Here is a 23,374-nt window from a genome sequence, read left to right on the forward strand (position 1 = left end):
TATATATATATATAACTTTATATATATATATGTATATATAACTTTCATATTAAGGGCATTTATGAAGGTTATATGTATAGTATGAAAGTTATATAAATATAAAAGTTTCCTGACTGACCATCAGGTTAGTGCAAACCATATTATGTCTGGTATTTAACTTTTACAGCTATCCTGTGAGGTAAGCATCCTATCACAATGTTATAGATGAGATGGTAGGCTTATCTATATACCTTAAAAATCTTGCTTAAGAATACACAGTTATAAAAGGTGATCTAGAATTTAATTCCACTTCTGCTTGAACATGAAGTCTGTGATATTCCCTGTAAGTACAGCTTCTAAGACCATTGGGGAATTTTTTTTAAAGGTTTGTTTATTTATGCATACAGAACTGGGGTATAGGCCAGAGGTGCAGCAGTGATGAGAGAATTCACCAGACAGAGTGAGAAGCAGAACAGGCTGACTGACGAAATACACTGCTGAGGGGAGCAGCAGGCCAGTCAGGAGAGGTCTGGTGCACCATGTGGGTCACCTCCTGGGCAGGGATCGAACTCATGCTGAAGTGGCTTTAGCTTCTTAGTGCTGCGCTTTAACCCACTGCGTCACCAGGGAGGACCCCCATTGGGGAAATTTTAACAGAAATACAACTCAGATGTCAAAGCGATTTGTTATTACAATATATTGTTTATTGTTTATATTCTGTCCTTGTGATTGTGCAAAAGTACTGGTTCCATTGAGAACATTCTGGAAACACTTTATTATGTCTATTAACAATTTTTTATAATTGTTTTTTCAAGACACCTGCAAAGGTGAGATAACATAAACCTTGAAGCAACTGTGATTGGGGGAGGTAAAGACTGTGCCATGACCTCTGTCACTAAGGCACTTTGGGGAACAAGTATTCCCTTCTAACACAATTAGCTTAGCCAGTCAAGACTGCAATAGTCAAATATGGTTACTATTTTTTCTTTGCCAAATAAATGAGTGAGGTTCCAAAATATTAATTACAGTGCAGAAATCCCCCTCCACAGATTGCACAAGCAGCATGAAGACTACCAGGGGTATTGCTTCTGTTTGCAGTGTGCAGCTGTGAGACATGTCAAAACAGAAGAATAAAAGCCATCAGAGCTTAAAAGCTGATGTTAACTCATCCAGCTACATGGCTGCTATAGAGTATAATGGGTCTCATTTCAGGCAAGTAAATGTAAGTCATATTCTCATTAGAGAAAGTAGCAATAGATAATTTGTACCTATAAAGGTAATTGGATGTGTGCATACAATTTCCTTGAAAGCCTGTGCCAAAGTATGTCAAGTCTTGGAAAAAAAGTTATTGTGGGTATTTAATTGTTGTTTTGGGATTAGACATCCCTATAATCTTAATTCTATTGGGTCAGCTTCCTTGCTTAGCAATAATAACATACAATATGTGCTTGAAAACCTACCTAAGATCAGGGTTCTACAGAAAACAAAAAGTTTTAGACTTTTTGAGTTTACAGTGAATAGTATCTGGGAACCAGGAGCTAATTTTATAATTCTTGACCAAGAAAAGCTCATCATAAATGTTTATGAAATAATGAACACAATATTTGTAGCTGTTTGGTTTGGTTTTAAAGTCAGTTCAGTAGGTGCTGCTTAATTCTACTTAAATTATTTAGCTGTATTTTTCCTTTAAATGATTTGTCAAATACTTGCATCTCTTCCAATAATGTTTCTTAGTTGCATATAAAAAAATGTCTGGTTTTTAGTTACATCTTGAAGACAAACACACTAAGTTAAGAATGCATGTCATTGCTCCCTTGGTTGGATATTTGACAGATATCTGCAGTCAACACAGATCTCTATCTGGCTTCCAGATCTTTCTCAAGATGGAGAGGAGGTAGCAACCAATATTGGCTGGAATTGGCATAAAAAATTAACCAGTTCCTTCCCTAACCTGGGATTTCCTTTTAGAATAAATTAAAGGTAAAATGAATATACATATAAAATCAATTAGTAAAATAAGATTTCCTACACAAAATATAATTGCAATCGCAATGCAGTTCTATTACAATTTTAAAGTAAAATTGTATTGATTTATCATACTACATAAATTTCAAGAGTATAGCTTTATATCTCTATTGGTAAGCCTGTCTGACCACTGAAGTTCTAGTGCCATTTCCACTAGCAGATACAAGATAGATCTTTTAGTTTTCCTATTTCTTTTATAAGACCATGATAAGATCAGAGGAGCTGTGGACGTTCCTTCTTCCATTTCCTGGATATGTAAACACTTATTCCAGCTCCTTGTCAGTGGGGAATGTCATGGGATTGGATTAATTATATATACTGTAATGATTTGGGCACTACTACTTCCAACTATTAGTTCTACTATAATTCAGCCAGGAGATAATAGATTGTACAAGGATAATTTTAGAACTAACGGAGCTATAATGGTGGCCTCATTCTTTAAGCTTCAACATTGTTGCTTTTAGGATTCCTTTATAGATATAAACTGACTCTAAGCCAAACCAGTGACAGTCTCTAAGGGACATTGTGGACACATCCATTAGGAAAGATGCCTTGTCTTCCACCAGAACTGTGAACTATGAGGATGAAGTAAACATGGAATTATTAATGCAAGAGAAAACACTAAGATTCAGAGAAATGGTATCTGTAGAATGTGTCCAACATAGAGAAGACACCACAGCTCTTCCATGTATTTCTGACTTACTAAAGAGTTAAAACACACACACACACACACACACACACACACATATAATCTCACTGGAAAAACTTAGAGTGTCTAGCACATGATAGTTCTTGTAAAATTTCCAAAAGTCTCATTTTCATCGGAAACCTCAAATTTTATTACTGGCTCTAAAGTTGTCAGTTGTTTTCCTTGAAATGACAGTCTCACTTTGGTCATTTCAATAAAATGTCTACCAAATATCCAAATTTGAAAAACCATAATTGTCTATCATTAGTTTTAAAGAAATCCTATTCCATGAGTGAATCAGTTCAGATCATAACTCAATTATACAAATCAATACAATTTTCCTCAAGACAAAGATGGAACTTCAAAGTATAGCAAGATATTTCACACATATTTTCCACTTTGTCTCACAAAATGTAGGGAGGTGGTACTTAAGATTAAATTTTTCTTCATTTAAGGACACTCAACTGAAACTGGAATTTACTTTTTTTATTATTGTTTTTTGGTCCACCAAGTGAACAAAGTTCACAATGTAATAATTGCTAGAAATTTGATGTCATTACCTGGATTCATGGTAAGGTCAAGTTTGACCCATAATTATTTTGCACTAGATTTCCAAGCCATTGTTTCAGGACTACCTCATGAAATTCAAAAAAATATTCAAAATTTGAATAAATTTCCACCTAATTCCAGCTACAACTTATATTCATTCATATTTAAGTTATAAATGTAACTTTACAAATAAGCTATTAATGCAATCTTTATGTTTACAGCTAGGTTTTTAAATCAATGAGTTACTGTGTCATTGGAAAATGATACTGCTGCTTTTCCTTTTACTGATTTTTCCTACAGCAGGCATTCAGCAATGTCCATTCTTTAGGATTTATTTATCAATTGGTGTGTGTGCTTCACCAATAATTGACACCCTTACTCGGCAAGAGGCTTCAATAACTGTTTAATTTCTAGTTTGAAAATCTATTACAAACAAAGAGTTTGGCTTTGAAAAGTCCATCAAATCAATGGTTAAAATATTCAATTCATTTTGCTTTAAATTTTTAATGGTTGGTCTCAAAGTGATGTCTCCACTAGCACCAAAATATGACATGAAAGTATTCAGTTATGCAAATGATAATCAAGTAAATTAACAGCTACAATGATGAGCCACATTATATTTTTGTAATATATTCTTCCCTCCCATGAGCTAAGGAATCCTCTGATACATGTTTCATCTTATTCATCATCAGCAGACAGTTGTGGATTCCAAGCCTCCATTTTATAAGCCGACAATTCATTGTTCGACATTAGAAAAAAATTTTCCCTTGATGTTAGGATAAAATATAATATAATTTACAATAAAGTCTTAAATTTATGATTTTGAGAAAAATATAATATAAATGGAAAATAAGTCAACAAAATATACTCACCTTTAGTTGTGCTTTCCTTTGTGTATAAGAAAATTTTATAGATTTGGATAACAGTCATATATGACAATTAGTATGAGCACAAACTGAGAACAAACTGAGTTCATCTCTGGAAAAATGTACTTTCAAAAAATGTAGATAACTCAGGGCTCAGATATATTCCATTATCTGTAATAGTGAAGACACCATTATTTTTCCTGTAGTTTGAAAAACTGTAACTTGTATGAGAGAATGGCTGTAAAAATCAAACATGGGTTAATATTATTATGAAAATAGTGTTGACTTGTTGACCCGTTCAAAAGGTTGTAGGGACAGAGAGTTCCTATTATACTTTGAGAAATAATGAATCATTTTGGAGGCAGGAAAAGAGGTACACATTAAAAGTGCATGTCTAAATCAGTTCCAAAAGCTAAAATTAGCATGCAAATCTCCTAATTTCTACTACTTCTTAATCTTCTAGTTGTTCTCTTTTGTTCCTTCTCTTCCTCCACCTCCTTATCCTCCTTATCTTCCTACGTATAAGTTCCTTGAAAGTAGAAATCTTCCTCTTCTGTGTATAGCACTTACTAATTTTAAAATATTGATATTCAATAGCTGATCCATCTTACTGAATACAAAATTTAATGATAAGATTTGTTTTTATACTCTGAGGTGAAAATCATTGTTCAATTAAAGTGCCCACATTTTGCTGCAGATTATATGGAATAATCTAAAATTTCACCCACTTTAATCTTTGACCATAAAACACAGTCTTTCTGTTCTGTTTTTAGTAAAATGGTTCCAATTACTATGACAGAATCCTAACTGAAACTGGTTTTGTCCATATGTAATAGCTTTGGCCTCAGGCATAGGTAGGTCTGGGAGAACAAACAATATTACTGATATGGTCACTGTTCAGGTCTCAGTTCACTTTAAAAAAAATTATATATATGTATGTATATATATTTAAATATTTATTTATTTATGTATACAGAACTGGGGTACAGGCCAGAGGCACAGGGTTGGTGAGAGGATTCAAGAGACAGAGTGGGGAGCAGAACAGGCCAACTGATGAAGTACACTGCTGAGGGGAGCAGCAGGTGGGTCAGGAGAGGTCTGCCGTGCCATGTGGTCACCTCCAGGGCAGGGATCAAATTCATGCTGAAGTAGTTTTAGCTTCTTAGTGCTATGCTTTAACCTGCTGCGCCACCAAGGAGGGCCTAATTTTATATATTTATATTATTATTCTTCATTTTGTACATTTTTTCATTTCAGTTGTAATCCCTGTGAACTTTCTACCACCATTTCACCCATGTGCCATCAGCATAGTCCCATGTGCTCCTCCCTCCCCCAGTTTGATCTTGTTCCCATCTCCAACCCTGTATAAGGCCTCTGGTCTATAGTTATTAGCTGATGTTCTTTTTACTTTATTAAAATTACTATATCTATCTATCTATCTATCTACCTACCTATCTGTCTATCTATCTATCTATGTATTTTCCTGATTCCTTACACTCCTGCTCTGGGTGAAACCATCGGGTGTTTTCTTTTTTTGTCTGGCTTATTCCACTAAGCATGATCTTTTCCAGTTCCATCCATGTTGCCACAGATGGCAAGAGTTTATCTTTTTCATTGCTGAGTAACATTTCATTGTGTATATATACACCACATCTTCTTGATCTAGTCATCAATTTTTGGGCATTTGGGTTGATTCCACATTCTTATGATATTTTGGCTTTGTTTTCAGAAAGATTTCTTCCACAGTAAGGTAAAGCAATATCTGGTAGCCCAAATCTACATACCTATAGCTAGTAATTAAAAAGGATGAGACATATTTTCTTCCTTCTAACATCCATTTAGAAAGATGAAATCACAGTGAAGTTATTTTACTATTTCTTTCTAGGATTCAGTAGCTTACCTTGCACAATCACTGAATTTTGGAGGATGTGGTTCTATGATGGGCCTATAGAACCCACCATAGTCTTCAAAGGCAAGTGTGAAATAGAGCCACACTGACACCTACCCTTCTAGTTTTCCATGGAGTGAAAGTGGTGCCAAAGGGGAAAAAGTGTATGCTGTGTTTTCACTCGATAATACATTTTTATCTGATTGTAAATGTAATACATATACTGATTAATAAAAAAGGAAGAAAATGGAAACAACCTGTAATGTACCATAGAGATCACAAGAGAAAAATTTCCTATGCAATTTTTTCAGTTTTTCTATGGATTATAATTGAAAAAAAAAACCTTTGCTTTGAAATTTAATATATATTAAACCATTTTTTCAACTTCTAAAATATTCTTCTATAATCTAACTGCAATGCATGATTCAAAGAACAATCTTGGGAGTTATTTTGATGCCCACAAACCTCCTTCTTTCATGAAAGTACTTTTAATATTCCCTTTTTAGTAGGAGTTACTGTTTTCTCTACAGTATATCTTAGTGCTTAAATAAGGCTACAAGGCAGGACCAGAATATCTTGTGGAAAACATTTACTTCACTTCGCATAAAAAGTAATCCACATTAACTTCTTGAATTTGGAGAGAGATTACAGTATTATTAGCGCACAACAGGGCTAGCTGAAGTTTGAATAAAGGTTAGCCAGAGGTCCATCTGAGTCTCATATTTTGTTGAGCAGGGGTCAAACTATGTCTGTGTCTGCAAAAGTCAAAAGCAATGACCATGTCACCAACTCAACTTGATATTTTTGTATCTTCATTCTGCTTGCTTAATGGACAAGTGAAGATCTATAGCAGACAGCCTTGAAGTTACATTTCCTGATCATGTCTAGGAACAAAACTCCATGAAAATTTCTTCCTCTTGCAAAATACAACCAATGATGCAACCTTTAATGGAAGTTCAAAATAGTAGATGGAATAAGGTGTATTGTGGACATGATACATAAGGTGCATGTTGCCTTGTGAGATAAGAGTGCATTAGCAGTATGTTGGTAAATGCTTAACAACTACTTCTCCAAATCAATCAGTCATTATTTTTAGTGTCTGCCAATTACTATTGTGTAAATATGTCTACAATGGTCAATTTAAAGTTGTCAAAATCACTGAATAAGGAATGAGGGAGAGAACAGCACAGTTGGAGTTTATAAGCAGGAGTTTATAGTCTGCTCTAATACAGGATGGATACAGTCATTTCTTCAAGAAAACATTTTGGAAGTTCCCTGGGGATTCAACAGCAAAGAAACCACAGATGTCACTTCTCCTCATTTGAATTTGTAATCTAATGAGAAAGATAAATACAATCAAATATTCATAAAAATAAATTTTAAGTTCAAGTAATAGTGAATAAACAATAAGTTGTTGCCATGTCTGGGAATCAGAAAATTCTCCCCTGAGTGTTATTTACCTTTGTTCCACTGTAGGCCAATGCTTTCAAGCCAGAGAGAAAAGTAAGTACTAATATCTGAGTATTATTTCTTCTCTTGTTAATTAATTCCTTGTACTACGTCCCCTATATTTGAAATACCTTTGATGATTCTATTTCTGGAGTAGGATCTGAAGTATGTTCTGAGGAGGTGAATTTGAATTGAAATCTGTGTCTTAGTTTGGGTTGCTCCCCAAACAGAACCTGAGATAAGGATTTGAAGGCAAGGAGGGGGAGTTCAGAAGTTAGATAATGGAGAGAAGGAAGAAAATAAAGAACGGGTTACAGAACAAATTGTCAAGGTGAGCACCTGGAGCTTACTTCTGCCTGGGGCTCTGGGAGACTCTGTTGAAAAATCATCTCAGATTTATTCTATGGGGAAGAGAGAGTATTGGTGTTCATATTATCCAACTCCAAACAGTCATTTGTTGAAGGTTGCTTCTGAGGAGTAACAATGCTCCAAATATTTTGGCCTACTATGATGTGGAATGTGTGGCCTCTTATGCGATTTGGGAGTCAGGTCAACAGACCCAGAAACGGTCAGTACCAAAGGCTGTGTGCAGTGCATTGACAATATTGGCCTACTGTCCTAGGTAAGTAAAAATCAAATTGGCATGTGTGTAAAGACAGAGAATTAAGTAAATACTTTTGTAGAAAATGTGTTTAATTAGTCTCAAAGACTCAGCTAGAGTTGCATAAACAACTCATTATTACATATTCTGTTCAGCAGCTAAATGTGTTTGAACACCACTTTAATAATGTGGAATAGCCAACTTGAGTTGATGTCACTACCTACAAACAGCTCTTGAAATTTCCATTCTTTGACCTTTGAAAATATGCAAGTGGGGCCCTCCCTGGTGGTGCAGTGGGTTAAGGCACAGCACTAAGAAGCTAAAGCCACTCCCGCATGAGTTCGATTCCCGCCTGCCCCGGAGGTGACCATATGGCGTGGCAGACCTCTCCTGACCCACCCGCTGCTCCTCTCAGCAGTGTACTTCGTCGATCTGCCTGTTCTGCTCCCCACTCTGTCTCTGGTGAAGCCTCTCGCTGCCCCTGAACCTCTGGCCTGTGCCCCAGTTTTGTGTTCACAAATAAATCTTTAAAAAAAAAAGAAAATATGCAAGTGGTAAATATGTGGTAATATCATGTGTTTTGTTTGTTTAAGATTTATTTATTTATGCATACAGAACTGGGGTACAGGCCAGAGGTGAAGGGGAGGTGAGAGGCTTCACCAGAGACAGAATGGGCATCAGAGTAGGCAGATAGACACAGTACACTGCTGAGGTGAGCAGCAGGCATGTCAGGAAAGGTCTGCTGTGTGATGTGGATCACCTCCGGGCAGGGACTGAATTTGCACAGAAGTGGCTGCAGCCACTTGCAGTGCTTCATCCTAACGAGTTTTGTCACTAGAGAGGGCCCAGTAATATCGTGTTTTAACTGTTCATCTCTTACACTTGCTTTCTCAGTAAAGTCATATTTGCCATTATCACCAAACCACAATCTTCACTTCTATTTCATGCACATAAATTTTCATATACTGTTCTACCCCTTGGGAATGCTTTTGTCTCTCTCTTCTCTCTCTCTCTAACACACATACACATGGACACACAGAGTTATACAATGTCTCCTGGTGTATCAGGTTCATATAAGCTTGGGTTTGCTCCTTTATATTTTTCATAGCAATAGACTGGATGGTTAAATACAAGAACTCTAAAAACAAATTATTTCCCTTTTATTGAGATAAAAATTGATAAAACTAAATTATAAAATTTTAAATCTATAATTCAATGGCAGCACAATCTTTCCCAACCATCACCTCTATTTAGTTCCAAAATATTTTCAAAATCCTAAAAGGATTTTGACCTACTAACAGTCACTCCTCTCTGGGAAGCATTAAGATGATTACTGTTTATTAATTTGCCTGTTCTGGCTATTTCATGTAAGTGAAATTATGTTGATATGTGACTGCCTTTAACATTTTGTTTAAAAGTATTCATCAGTTGATACATGTATAGTTTGTTTCCACCTTTAGCTATAACTGAAAAAAAGTATTTGTTTGAACACCTGCTTTTAATACTTTGGAGTGTATAGATAAAAGTGAAAGTGTTGATTTGTATAATAAGTCTATGTTTTATTTTCGAAGAATTGACAAACTGTTTTCCATAGTAGTCCCGCTAGCAATGTAAGAGGCTTGAATTTTGAAAGCTGCCCAGTTTTTAAGCAAAGCATTGCTGTTTACTAAGTTTGAGGCCTTGGGCAAATTTTTCTCCATGCTATTTCCATCATTAATTAAAATAGTATCTACCTCAGATGATTGTCTAGAGTATTAAGTGAGTTAGTATACATAAACACTTTAAAAAGTACCTTTCTAGGGCCCTCCCTGGTGGTGCAGCAGGTTAAAGCACAGCACTAAGAAGCTAATGCCATTTCAGCATGAGTTCAACTCCAGCTCAATCCACATTGCACGGCAGACCTCTCCTGACCTGCCCGCTGCTCCCCTCAGCAGTGTACTTTGTCAGTAGGCCTGTTCTGTTCCTCACTCTGTCTCTGGTGAATCCTCTCACCAGCCCTGTGCCTCTGGCTTATACCCCAGTTCTGTATGCATAAATAAATAAATCTTTAAATGAAAAAACAAAAAAAACCCGACCTCTCTATAAGAAGAACTAATGTTAGCTGTTTTATCTATTTACTTTCGCTACAGGATTCATATGTGGAATTTCAATATGTCTCAGTTCTTTCAGACTTATCTCCACTTCCAGGCTGAGTGCTTGGCAAATATAAAATAGTGAACAGTGTTTAGAGAATGCAATGAGTGATAAAAGCTAAGGAACTTCTCAGAGAGAAGTGGATAGAAATGCAAGCCATATTAAACTTTAAAATATATTAAAAAATATTTAAACTTTGTGGTGCAAGCATAATAATAGACACTGACTCAGTGTAACAAGTAATTTATTTGTGATAGCCCTACTACATAGAAGTTGTTAACATAAGGCTGACATAGAATAAATGGTAGAGTAGAATGGATTTTAAAAAAGGGGTTGAAAACTAGTCAATATACAAAAAATGGATACAGTTCATAGCTGACATCAAATACCAAAGATGAACTTAACATGTAAAAATTAAATTATAAAAATTACAAGAACATTTAGGCAAGTGTTTTTGCATCTTTGCTTATGAAAATAAAAGCAAGAAATAAATCTCAAAGAAAAAAAGAAATAAATTTGACCATTATATTAGAGAAGTGCTCTACTATATGAAAAAATAAATTATGAAAGGCAAATAAATAAAAAATAAATTATGAAAGCAAATAAACTGAGAAGAAATACTTGCCAAAGATATTACAGTGTTTCTATGCTTACCATATAAAGAACTCACAAGTTAGTAAAGAAAACAAAGTGGTAATCATAGAAAAGAGAAAGCAATAGTTGAGCAATTTCAGAGGAAGAAATAATGGCAAACCCAGGGAAATAAAAAAGACTTGTTTTACTAAAAAACAAACAAACAAAAAAAAGCAAATTAAAACATGGAGAAATCATGTTCATTTATCAAATTAATAGATTTTAGAAACTAATAATCTTCAATGATGATATGTGTATACTGACATGGAGACTTTCAAATGTTGCTGGTAACTGCAAATTTTCTAGAAATGTTGGGATTTCTTTAATTAGAATAATATAGTACATTTGCTTTTGTATACAACTTCTCTCACTAGTGTAATGATTTTTAGGTTAATGCATGGATTACTGTGTTATGTGTATATCACTAGTCCTTTTATTAAGGGGAAGGCTGTCTAAAAGGAACTCCACAGAGTCTTGTGGACTCCACCCCCTACTCCAGTGATTAGAAACTACAACTCCCAGCAATACCAGGGAGAGAACTGCGAGGACTCAAAGGCAGAGCTAAGCAGGCATTCTGGGACATTGTGGGATAAATAGGGCGCCATTGCATCTCTTGCTCTCTTGGGGAAACGGCTCTCTGACAGTGTGACTTGGGGCCTTCAGTTAGTTTGTTACCAGAGCTCCAAGTCAGCCGAGCAAATAAGAGATTCCAGTTGTTTCCTTTTCTTTTCCCCTTTTGTAAATAAACCCATTTTGACCCTTTTGTGTGCGCCTGCAGTACAACTGAATTTTAAGCATGCGGGTGAGGCCCCACAGACAGGCAGCCCAGTTCACACTGCTGCTGAACATTTGGATTATTTCCAGTTTGAGTGTACTGCAAAGAAAATGGTTCTGGACATTCTTACACATGTCTTTGAGTGGACATGTGTTTTCTTTTGGTAAATAGTGGAATTGCTAAATTATATGCCATATGTATTGCATTTAATTTTAAAAATGATCAAACATTCTGACAAAATAATTGACGGCTTACTTTCCTACCAACAAGCTAGGTAAGTTATAATTGACCCATACCTTAACCAACACCTGTGACTTCAGTCTCTAATTTTAGCCAACCTAATGGTTGTACACTTTCCCAAGACTATTTGGGCATCCCTGGTGGCGCAGCTGGTTAAAGCGCAGCACTGTAAGCAAGCCACAGCAGCTTCAGTGGGAGTTCATCCTTGACCCCAGAGGTGACCCACATGGTGCGGCAGACCTCTTCTGCCTTGCCCCCTGCTCCCCCCAACAGTGTACTTCATCTACCTTCCTGTTCTGCTCCCCACTCTGTCTCTGATGATACCTCTCACCACCCCTGTCTCTCTGGCCTGTACCCCAGTTCTATATGCATAAATATAAATCTTAAAAGAAAAAGACTATTTTATGGGTGGCATATTCTTTATATTGTTTTCTTTCTTTAAGGCCCTAACATCTTTTACAAAGTGAATAGAATAAGCTAGGCTATAAATAAAACTGCTTGCAAGAAGAAAACATTAGGACTACTACTATAAAATCTTAAAGTAAGAATGTGAAAACTGCATCAAATAAAAGATTTTATGAGTTCCTCTTTATAATTGTTGATAAATAATGGTATTTAGGGGATCATAGCAGTGCTGATCTCTCTAAATTTCTTAATACTTATGCTGATATTCACATACTTGTAACATGTCAAATCCTATTCTATCACACCCTCAATCAGTAAACATGCCAAAAATAGTGCCACTTACTGATGTTTGGTTACCCTTAAATAGAGTTTATGCAAGAAAATGGTATAAATCCTAATGCTCTCTCTTAGATTGCCAAATTTAAGATTTATTTTTTAAAGATTTATTTATGCATACAAGAACTGGAGTACAGGCCAGAGATGAAGGGGGTGGGAGGATTCACCAGAAACAGAGTGGGAAGAGAACAGGCAGATCTACTAAAATACATTGCTGAAGGGAGCAGCAGGCAAGTCAGAAGAGAACTGCTTTGCCATGTGGGTCTCCTCTCCAGCTGTTGATCAAACTCATGCTGCAGTGTCTGCAGATAGCTTCATAGTGCTGTGCTAACTCGTTGTGCCACCAGGGATGGCCCCAACTTTAATATTTAAGTGTTCAAATCTTTGCATCAAAATAAACATCACTTTATAAAAATAACTCATTTAGGGATTTTTATTTGGAAAATTTGGTTTCCTTTGATTAAGGTTTCTGTGGTTTTTCTAGAACCAGTTTATTTATGGCAGTTGAACTCGAGCATTTTCTTTTCTTTCTGTCTTTCTTTTTTTGAACTCGAGCATGAAAATCTTTAGCATTTGATTGTCAGAAGCTTAGTGTGGCATACAAAATAATCTGAATGCACTTGTTTGGTTTTTTTTTTTTTTTGCCTCAACAGTCCATTTGTTCTTCTCCAGTGTGGTTACATTCCCTTTAAACACAATTTGTTTGGTTGTTTCAACACAATTAGACTAGAAAATACTTCAAAGAACAAAATGATGCTTAAGTTAGAGAAAGAAAGGTATAAATATTTCTGAGTACCCTTATTTTATAGTAAATTTATAGTAAACTTTACATGGTATTTGTGGCCACTTGTTTGTTTTCTCCCCTAATCCCTCCCTTCTACCATAAAAAAAATTGAATTTTACTGGGAATTAATGCTCCATATTTGTAGTCATGAAGTTCAGGTGTGATTGACCGCATTTAAGGAGTGGGCTCTCATTGCTTGGAAACCATGTATATTTGGGATTGATTGTAAAGAAAGCACATTGATTTCAGGTACTTGGAAAAGAAGGTATCACGCTCTTCCATGAAAACCACCAGGAAAGGCAATTTCCTTTTAACTGGAGGGTATAATTTGAGGAAACATGGTATAGTGCTTCTACAGCCATTGTCGCATGATGCAGTGAGTCCTTCTGGGGACACAGGAAGGTAAAGACACAAAGCTAGTTCCCTCACAATTTCACAAATTCTAGATCAAGCAGCAGCAAGAGTTGAAATGTCACTGGACTTTAAAATAAGTGAGCTTTCAATATCCCATCTTTTGTATGCTAAATTGGATTGAGTTTCTGTTGTTTGCATCCTAAAGATTCCTGATACACTGTCTATAACTTATCACATTTCCCTCATCATAAGATTGTGAGATGTACTGTTGAACCCTATTTAAAATGGATGCTATCAATTCTCAGAGAATCCCACTACTGGTGTAGCTGGGAGGTGAAGGCAAATTGTTCTAAAGCCCAGGTTGTGGATCTCTATGCAATATCATGCAAAATGTGATCTGGAACTTCATTTGAGGAGTCCCCAAAAGGTCAAAACCATTTCCATTATAATACAACAATATTTGTCTTTTCTACTCTCACTCAGTGAATTTTCAGTGGTCTTTTCCAGGGGCTTCATTATTTGTCATAATTTCTTTGCTTCTGATGGGTAATGCTTTAGGATTCTAGTGTTTTCTATAATTTTCTAAGGCATGCTATTTGGGGTTCTCAACATTAGAATTCAAAGAGAACTTGAAACCAAAATGTGTGCTAACCTGTGCTCTAAGCCATATTCTGTTATTCAAAACACTGATGGCATTAGGAATGATACTTTCTATCTGATGCAGATAATTTTTATAAATATTTTACATGCTGTTCCTTTATCCAAATTAATCTTCCCTTGACTTTCCACCTGCCTGGCTTCTTCTCATCCTCCAGACTTCAGCTTACATACCCTCTTCTCAGAGACTTTCTTTGACCAACCCCCCTGAAGTATGACTTCCTTATTGTTTTCTTCTATCTTCCCACTGGACCATGAGTTCTGAAGTTTGGCAATCTTGTCAATTATTTTTTTCTTTTTTGCATAGAAGAACTGTGATGTAAGCCAGAGGTGCACTGGTTGAGAAGATTGACCAGAAAAAGAGTGGGAAGCAGAGCAGGCAGATCTACTGAAATACACTCCTGAGGGAGCAGCAGGTAAGACAGAAAAGTTCTTCTGCACTATATGTGGATTAGCTCCCTGGCCAGACATTAAACTCAGTCAGTAGTGGTAATAGCTCTGAGATTGCAGCCTGAGGGAGGCCCCATTATGTTGATTTTATCTTCACCCTCCTAACTCTACTAGCACTACCTCTTGCCCATGGTAAACACTTAATGCATATTTTTTGAATGAGTATTCCTTTTTGCATAGAGGACAGAACTCCATGCAAAATTCAATGAGAGGAAGAGACATGCTATTATTTAAAAAGATAAGACTGCTCTTCTCTAAAGAAAATCAGACAAACTAGCAATTTGAACTAATTCAATCAAAGAACAATTGAGTGAAAAGAAATCAGTCTTATGCCTGGCTCCTTTGGCAAGGTAGACAAAAGAGTTCATGCTGTAGTTCTATTTATAACAATTTCAATCATTATAAACTTTCCAAACCAGGAGAATCTAATATTTGCTAAGAGGCATAAGAGAGCATTCTGGGTATCAGCAAATGTTCTATATCTTGAGCTGGATTGTGGCTACATGGAAGTAGGCATATGTAAATATTCACTACTTAGAATTTGCAACCATATATAATGTAGCATGCATGCTACCTTTCAGTAATATAAAATCTTCATTAGCCATATTGAGAAAAGATTTGACCAAAAGTGTTGGGCAGACATAATTGATACTGTAGCTTCTAAGAGGAAATTTCTGAAAGGAAATTGTTTTGTCTAACTTCAAGTAAACACTATGCCATGTAGGGCCTCCTGACCCACATGACACAGACCTCTCCTGTCTTGCCCGCTGCTCCCCTCAGCAGTGTACTTCAGTCAATGTCTGTTCTGCTCCCCAACCTTTCTCTGGTGAATCCTCTCATCCTAGCCCCCCACAACTCCAGTTTTTGCATGCATAAATAAATAACTCTTTTTTTAAAAACATGCCATAAGTGCAACTGATATATGCCCAAGGATGCAAACTAGGCAGAAAGGTAAAAATATATACATCACAAAATTTAGATATATGCATTTTGGAAATATAAAGTTACATTTTTAGGGAAATGTATAAAGTATAAAGTCAAACCAATATATGGTAACAAAATAAAACTCTGCTTTGAAATATATAATAGTATTCACTCTTGAAATCATTTTCTTTGTCAAAGAGCAGGAGTAAATGTCATAACTTGGAACCAGTATAATTTCCTAAACAATGAAATTCACTAGCATATTGAAAAGTGACTCATAAATTGATCTTTTATGTGGAAATTTTGTTGCACTTAATTTTTCTCAGGGCCAAATCTATAAATGGAAAACAGGTCCTTGTATCATGACAATAAATTTGTTATTATTTATGCAGTATGAAGATGAGAGAGTGACTTGCCGTCATAAATTACCTTTTTCCATGATTCATTGAGTTCCTCCCAAACCATGAATAATGAGATCCTTAATTTCTTACAAAGAATTGAAGAAATAAAGATCAGGAAAGGGGGAGAGGAGCCTGGAGAAAATTTATTGAATTGAGAATTTATTCTTTTACATATCAAGTGTATGAAGAATGTTCCTTGGCAATCTATATTAAATTGATGCTGCATAATTCGGAAAAAAGCCTGATGTCTCTTATTCCCCTTGACAAGTGTAACTGCTATTATTTTAACAATGGCTCTGAATACTTTTTTGAGACTGCATGTACATAAAAAACTGCCTTTAATAAATTCATATTAATAACATGTGCAATCCAGTCATCTTTTGTACAATCCCAGAGAATGTCTGTTTTGCCTGTCACAGGTATTGTTTATTTCCTGATTTTAAATCAAGCACAAAAAGAGTGTTTTCATTTACACAAACAAAACTGAATTCTACTCTGAGAAATGCATTCGACAATAGAAAAAGTCACTCCGTGATTAAAGATAGTCTAAGCTTATATGTTTTCACAAGAAGAAATAAATATTGACCATTTTTCTTTAACTGCACACCAATAAATTCATTAAAATGTGAGGTGTTAAAGTCTTTCTTTGTTTCCTCTAGAGAGCCAGAAATATGGAAGATAAACATTTTAGAAGGAAAATAAATAACACTATTATAAAGGAATTTCACCTTATTTATTGGTGTCAGTAAATTCTCAGTGTCAAATCATTTTAATTTATAGAAGAACTAGAGTGTAATGAAATACAAAATAAAAATGCAATTCTTTTACTTTAAATACTATTGAATCCAACATAGACAGAATTTTATTTTTTCTCTAACAAAGGAAAATAATAATGCAGTGAAACTGAATACTTGTTTAATTAGAAAAGATCATGTCTTTTGCTTTCTTATAGTATGATCTTATTCAGATGCCACTGACGTGACATTCATCATCATTTGGATAAGTGCTCAGTTAAAGTTTTCCCTTGTGGCTTCAGATTTAGAAGAACATCTGATTAGCAAACCCTGATTTACACTCTCACCACTTTCCATTAAAATACATCTAGAGAGGCCCTCCCGGTGGCACAGTGGGTTAAAGCACAGCACTAAGAAGCTTAAGCCACTTCCGCATGAGTTCAATCCCCGCCTGTCCGGGAGGTGACCACATGGCACGGCAGACCTCTCCTGACCCACCCGCTGCTCCCCTCAGCAGTGTACTTAGTCAATCTGCCTATTCTGCTCCCCACTCTGTCTCTGGTGAAGCCTCTTGCCACCCCTGAGCTTCTGGCCTGTACCCCAGTTCTGTATGCACAAATAAATAAATCTTTAAAAAAAAATACATCTAGAGAAATGGAATGACGTGTAATATCAAAGCAATAACTGAAACTGGACTGGTGGTCATTCAAAAACCAATATTTTTTATAAAATTCCACTTTATTACAATCACTATTAAATACAAAGTGAGCATGCCTTTATCTATTAAATGTTTCCAGATTAAATTTATTTGTCAACGACATCCCCCAATTTATAGGTGCTTTCTTTGCAATATGGGAATTGTTCTCCATCTATCCACTCTTATTCCTTCCCATCATGAAGCACAAGGTAGGGGTAATAGGATAGAGCAAATGAAGTCAATAGATACAATCAAGGAATCCATCAAGACATAGAGAATAGGGCCCTCTCTGGTGGCGCAAGAGGTTAGGATATAGCACTGCAAGCTCACAGCAGCCACTTCAGTGTTAGTTCAATCCTCTGCCCCGGAGTTGACCCACATGGCTCAGCAGACCTTCCTTATTCTGCTTCTCACTCTGTCTCTGGTGAAATCTCTCACCTCTCACCACCTCTGCACCTCTGGCCTATACCCCAGTTTGGTACACATAAATAAATAAATCTTAAAAAAAAAAAAGACAAGGAGAATAGAGAAGGGAGCTACACACATGCATTTTTGAACAGAAAAAAATTACTGGAAAAGTTAATGGAGTAAATATTCTATGGTCGAAACAAATAACCAATACAAAACCCCATGTATGAAAGATTTTGTTGTACTATCAGCTAATTAGTGAAAAACTTAGCATATCTTAGAAGACTTCTAAAAAATGTTATGAATGTAATTTTGGTTTATAATATAATATCACGTAGGTTTCATGTAAGCAACTTTATTTTTTGATATCTGTATATACTACATCATGATCTCCACCAAAAGTCTAGTTTCTATCTGCCATCATACAATTGATCCACTTTATCCAGTTTACCCAAACACCCATTTCCCTTCCCATATGGCAATTACCATTTTTGCCTTATAATCTGAGTCTGTGTTTTGGGGGAATTTGGTTAGTGGTTTGTTTTCTTTGTCTCCCATCTATGACTGAAATCACACAGTATTTGACTTTCTCTGATTTATTTCACTAAACATAATACCCTCTAGTTCCAACAATTTGTCAAAAGTTGCTAAATTTTATTTATCTTTATAGCTATTCCATTGTGTCATAGTATTTCATTGTGTATATAGGCTACATTTTTATCCATTCATCTACTGATGGGCACCAAGATTCTTCCCAAATCTGGTCATTGTAAATAATCATTCAGTGAGCAGTGAGGTGCTTATGTCTTTTAGAATGAATGTTTTCATGTTCCTCACATAAAACTGAACCATGTGGTATTTGAATATTTAGTGTTTAAAAAGATCTCCACACTATTTTCCATAGTGGTATCACTGGTCTACATTGCCACCAGCAGTGCAAATGTATGCCCTTTACTCCATATCTTCAGCAGTGCTTGTTTGCAGTTTTATTGATAACAACTAAATATAATACATTGTAATTTTGATTTGCATTCCTTCGAAGACTTTTGAGTTACAAGAATAAATACAATCATGAAAAGGACTGCATTGCTGGTATGGGTAGGGGCTGGAAATGTAGTGGGGAAAGACTAAGCATAAAATAACAAAAATTAATTGATCATCAGACTGCTCTTCAGCAGTAAGCAGGAAATATCATTATTTATAGAATTTTGTGGAAGGAAATGGTATGACACAAATTGGTCCCAAGCAGTAATATACATAATTATTAGTCACTCCTGTAAGTTATCTTTGTGACCCTAGAAATATATAGGAGTAATGCTATTTTACAGAATTACTCAACTTTCTCTTGTAGGAAGGTGAGGGGAAGTGGGAGGGGGAAGCATTTGGCTCTTTGAAGAGAATGGCTATTATTTTCCTAATAATTCTGTGATGGTTGATTTTAGGCATCAACTATACTTGGCTGTAAGGAAGCCCAAATAGGTGATAAAATGTTTCTGTGTGTGTGTGTGTGTATTAGGGTGTATCTGAAACACATTAGCATTTGAATAGCTGAACTGAGTGAAGCAGATGGTCCCCTTGTACAAGTGCGGATATCATTCAATCCCTTGGGAGCCTGACTGGAACAAAAAGATTGGGGATTGATAAATTTTTGTTCTCTGCCCGAGTCAAGACATCCATCTTCTCTGGCCCTGGACATTGGCATTCATGGATCCTAGGTTTTTCAAATTTGCTGGAATGAATTGTATCACAAGCTTTCCTGGTTCTCTAGCTTGAAGACTGCATGCTGTTATTCCTATAATAAATAGCCTAGTTTATTAGAATTTATTCTCTACCCAAGCAAACCAAATTAAACTGTACTAATGTTAAACCAACCTTGCTTTCCTGAGGTAAGTCTCTTTTTGTATACAGTTATCTTCATGTTGCTGGATTTAGATTTGGTTTATTAACATTGTGTTAAAGATTTTTAAATCTACATTTAAAAAGACTATATTATAAAGAGTTCTATAATGCTCTTTTTGTCTATCATTGCCTGGATTTGCTATCAGAGTAATACTGATTTCACATTCACTCCTTAATTTTATGAAAAATTTTGATTGGTTGTTTTTCTTAAAGAATTTTATAGAAGACACTGGTAAATCCTTCAGGCCTTAGGCTTTTTTAGGTGAGAAGATTTTTATCTACTAATTTAATTTCTTCATATAGATCTAGTCAAATTTTTAATTTCTTAGCTCTGTTGTGGTAATTCATACCTTTCCAAGAATTCATTTACTTACTGTAAGTTGGCTAGTAAGTTGTATATAATATTTTTGAATAGCCTTTTAATTTCTGTAGCATTGGTAGTAATCATATCTCTTTCATCTTTATTTGATATATTTTTTCTTCTCTTCATTTTTAGCTAAAAGCTTATCATGTTGCTGATCTTTATAAAACACAAACCTGTGGTTTTGTTAAATTTCTCTATTGTTTTTCTGTTTTCCATTTCATTGATTTCTGCCTGGGCTTTTCCTTTTTTAATTTCTAAAAATAAAAGTTTTTTCTTCCTGTATCATAATTATCTAACAAACTATTCAGTTTCCTAGATAGCTGACTTAGTCCCCAGTGAGATTTTGTCTATATTTTTCCTCTTCATCTCTTTGCTATCTTATATCTAACCTTTACCAAGAAATCTTATTCAACATCTATTTCCTTCCTACTTGAATAAACAAAAAGTTTCTGAAACACCACTTCATTTCAGAAAACATTATTGAACATGTTAATTGTTGTTTAATTGAATTTTACTAATTTTGCAGCTTGTATTTACCTAGTGTTTTTCTTTTTTTTATAGTCACCTAAAGAACAAAGAAGACCATAAAACATGTTGTTATGTATTAACAGGAATAAAAGTCTCTATGATAGTTTGACAAAAAGTTTATTAGATAATCAAAGTGAGGATTCAAACTTAGGGAGCAGTGCAACATATTTTACTAAGTGAGACTTACTCCCACAATCACAAATTTGAATTTAGTGTATATGGGTAGGAACAGTGAGTCATTGACATTAAAAATACAATCATTGTTGATAGGAATGACACTCTGGCTCTAAGTTGTTCTGGCCTATAGGTAGGTTGACTGCTACCTGTAGAAGAAGCAATCATGGGATTTAATCTCATCCTTCCTAACGAATATACTATGGTGTTGCAAAGACTGAGTTCCCATTGTTTAAATTTCCATATTGTTCCTTGATCATTATGAGTGTTGAAAAAACTGGCTTACCTTACAGGTAGCCCACTTGTATATGTGGGCTTTCACAGACTTTAAGTCTATGCAAATAGCATTCCTCTCTTGGCTGTTAGACCACAGAGGGGCTGTGAACATTTTAAATATTTTTAAAGTATGCTCACATATGTTTGCACAAATTTAAACTATATAAGAGTAAAAATAAGTTAAATTAGTCTTGGAAATCTGAAAGGACATTTTTCTTCAGTAAAAGGTCCAAGTAATTTTACTCAACTGTATTTTTTTCCTTGTAGGATATTGAACTTCACTTAGGATGCTTCCCATAAAGATACTATAAATTCTTTTAAATTAAGGATGATGAGGTTCATATTTGTGTATCTATCTCCAAATATCTAGCAGTATGTCAAACTATGTTTTATTGAGTGAACACATGAAAGATTTGATTTTGAAATGCTGTCATGAAATTGTTTTGCAGTAAAAGCTACTTTTAATCAAGAACTATCTATTATTAAGTGTTAAGAATTATACTATGCTTTAGTTAGAGCATACTCAAAATCTTCAGAATAATCTTATAGAACATATCTAATTAAGACAGCCTTTTTACATATGAGAAAACTGAGACTCAGAGACATTGAGTAAATGGCCTTAGTTCATGTACTTAGTAAACACAAGAGTTGAAATTCCATGTGAAAATGATTGTGAAAAAACTAAGAACAATATAGTTTTCACGATCATTTAAAGCTCTTTTTATTTTGCAGGATGTTTTTATTCAGTCCTCAGACTTTTTTAAAGACTGAATATTTCTCACAGAATAGTTGTAGAATAGAATATGTTTAGTCAGTATATTTCCCCTTAATATGTTTATGATATTACTGTCAGCACGAAGAAATCTATGTTCAATTAGTAGAACAACTTTGTTTAATTTAACGCTGCACTTATAAGAGGATATTTTCCTATGTCAGGCTATGTTTCATAATATGGGAAATGTCACGCCAACACATCTTAAATAGCACATTTCTGCCCACTGACTGTCCATCCAGAACATGGAGGTATGTGTTGTGGTGATTACTGTACTGTATAGAGAAAATCAATGTTGCTAACGTTTCAACCAGTGAGTAGCTATATCAAACACTATAAACAAAATCTTACATAAATGAAATAAGCATGTCTCTGCTCAGTTGTTGCCTGATAATTGCTATGCTTATCAATTTTAGGGCAATTATACATTTAAAAATCATTTGTGGTCCTGTAACTGTTAATGACTTCATTTTGCATTCCTGACTCATGGGTTAGCTGATCTGAAGAAGAAGGGATTCTGTCATTAGTGTGCATTAGCACGTGGCCTGATTGTTGCTGGGTTTCCACTCCTTGTGACTACAGTCAAACATGTGGTCAAAGCCTCTGTCTCATCAATTAGGCTAGTCTTGGATTTTCTAAGAAAAAGCTTAAGTGTGTGAGTAGGTCTAATTCTAAAGAATAAATATTTGAAGGGAAGGAATTGAGTTTCCAGGTTGTGAGGGAAGAATTCCAATTCTTGGTGTTCCTGTTTGTTCTCAACCTGCCTGGAGTCCCATTTGCCTCTCCTTGATATCCTGTATAGAGAATACTGTTTCCTCTACCTGAGGCTCTCCACCTTTCACCTACCTACCTCTCATCGTTCTTCCTCATTCCTCAGATCTACTGAAGTGTTACTTCCTCAGAGAAACCTTCCCCAGCTAAGCCAGGATCCTCTGTCATAAACTCTCATTGCAAATTGAATTCTTATTTGATAGTACTTATACTTGTGACTAGAATTAGGTAGTTATTTTAAGAGCAGTGCTTTGTCTGTCTGGTAAACAAAACAATAGATGTTCTGTGAAGTCTACCTGGAGAGGGAGAATGAAATGGAGATACAGACAACTGGGGGAGGGGAGTAGAGGATGAGATGAAAGGAGGAAAGAGTTTGATTATTTAGTTGTACAGGGAGAAACAAAAGGCAAGATAAGGTGGCACCAGAAAGAAAGAGAAATAGAAAAAAAATAGTTGCTCACATTGCTAAACATTAACTAATTTTTGGTTTATGTCCAGCCTACATTTCCTGCTGTGTCAGAGCCAGCCAGTGCTTGTTTTTTCATGCTTTCTACTTATTCCTAGGCACACTAGAGGTAGGCTACATTTCCACCCTTTCCTATATTTAAATATTA

Source organism: Condylura cristata, unplaced genomic scaffold, assembly GCF_000260355.1.
Source record: "Condylura cristata isolate star-nosed mole 26May11 unplaced genomic scaffold, ConCri1.0 scaffold00004, whole genome shotgun sequence".
Taxonomy (NCBI): Eukaryota; Metazoa; Chordata; class Mammalia; order Eulipotyphla; family Talpidae; genus Condylura; species Condylura cristata.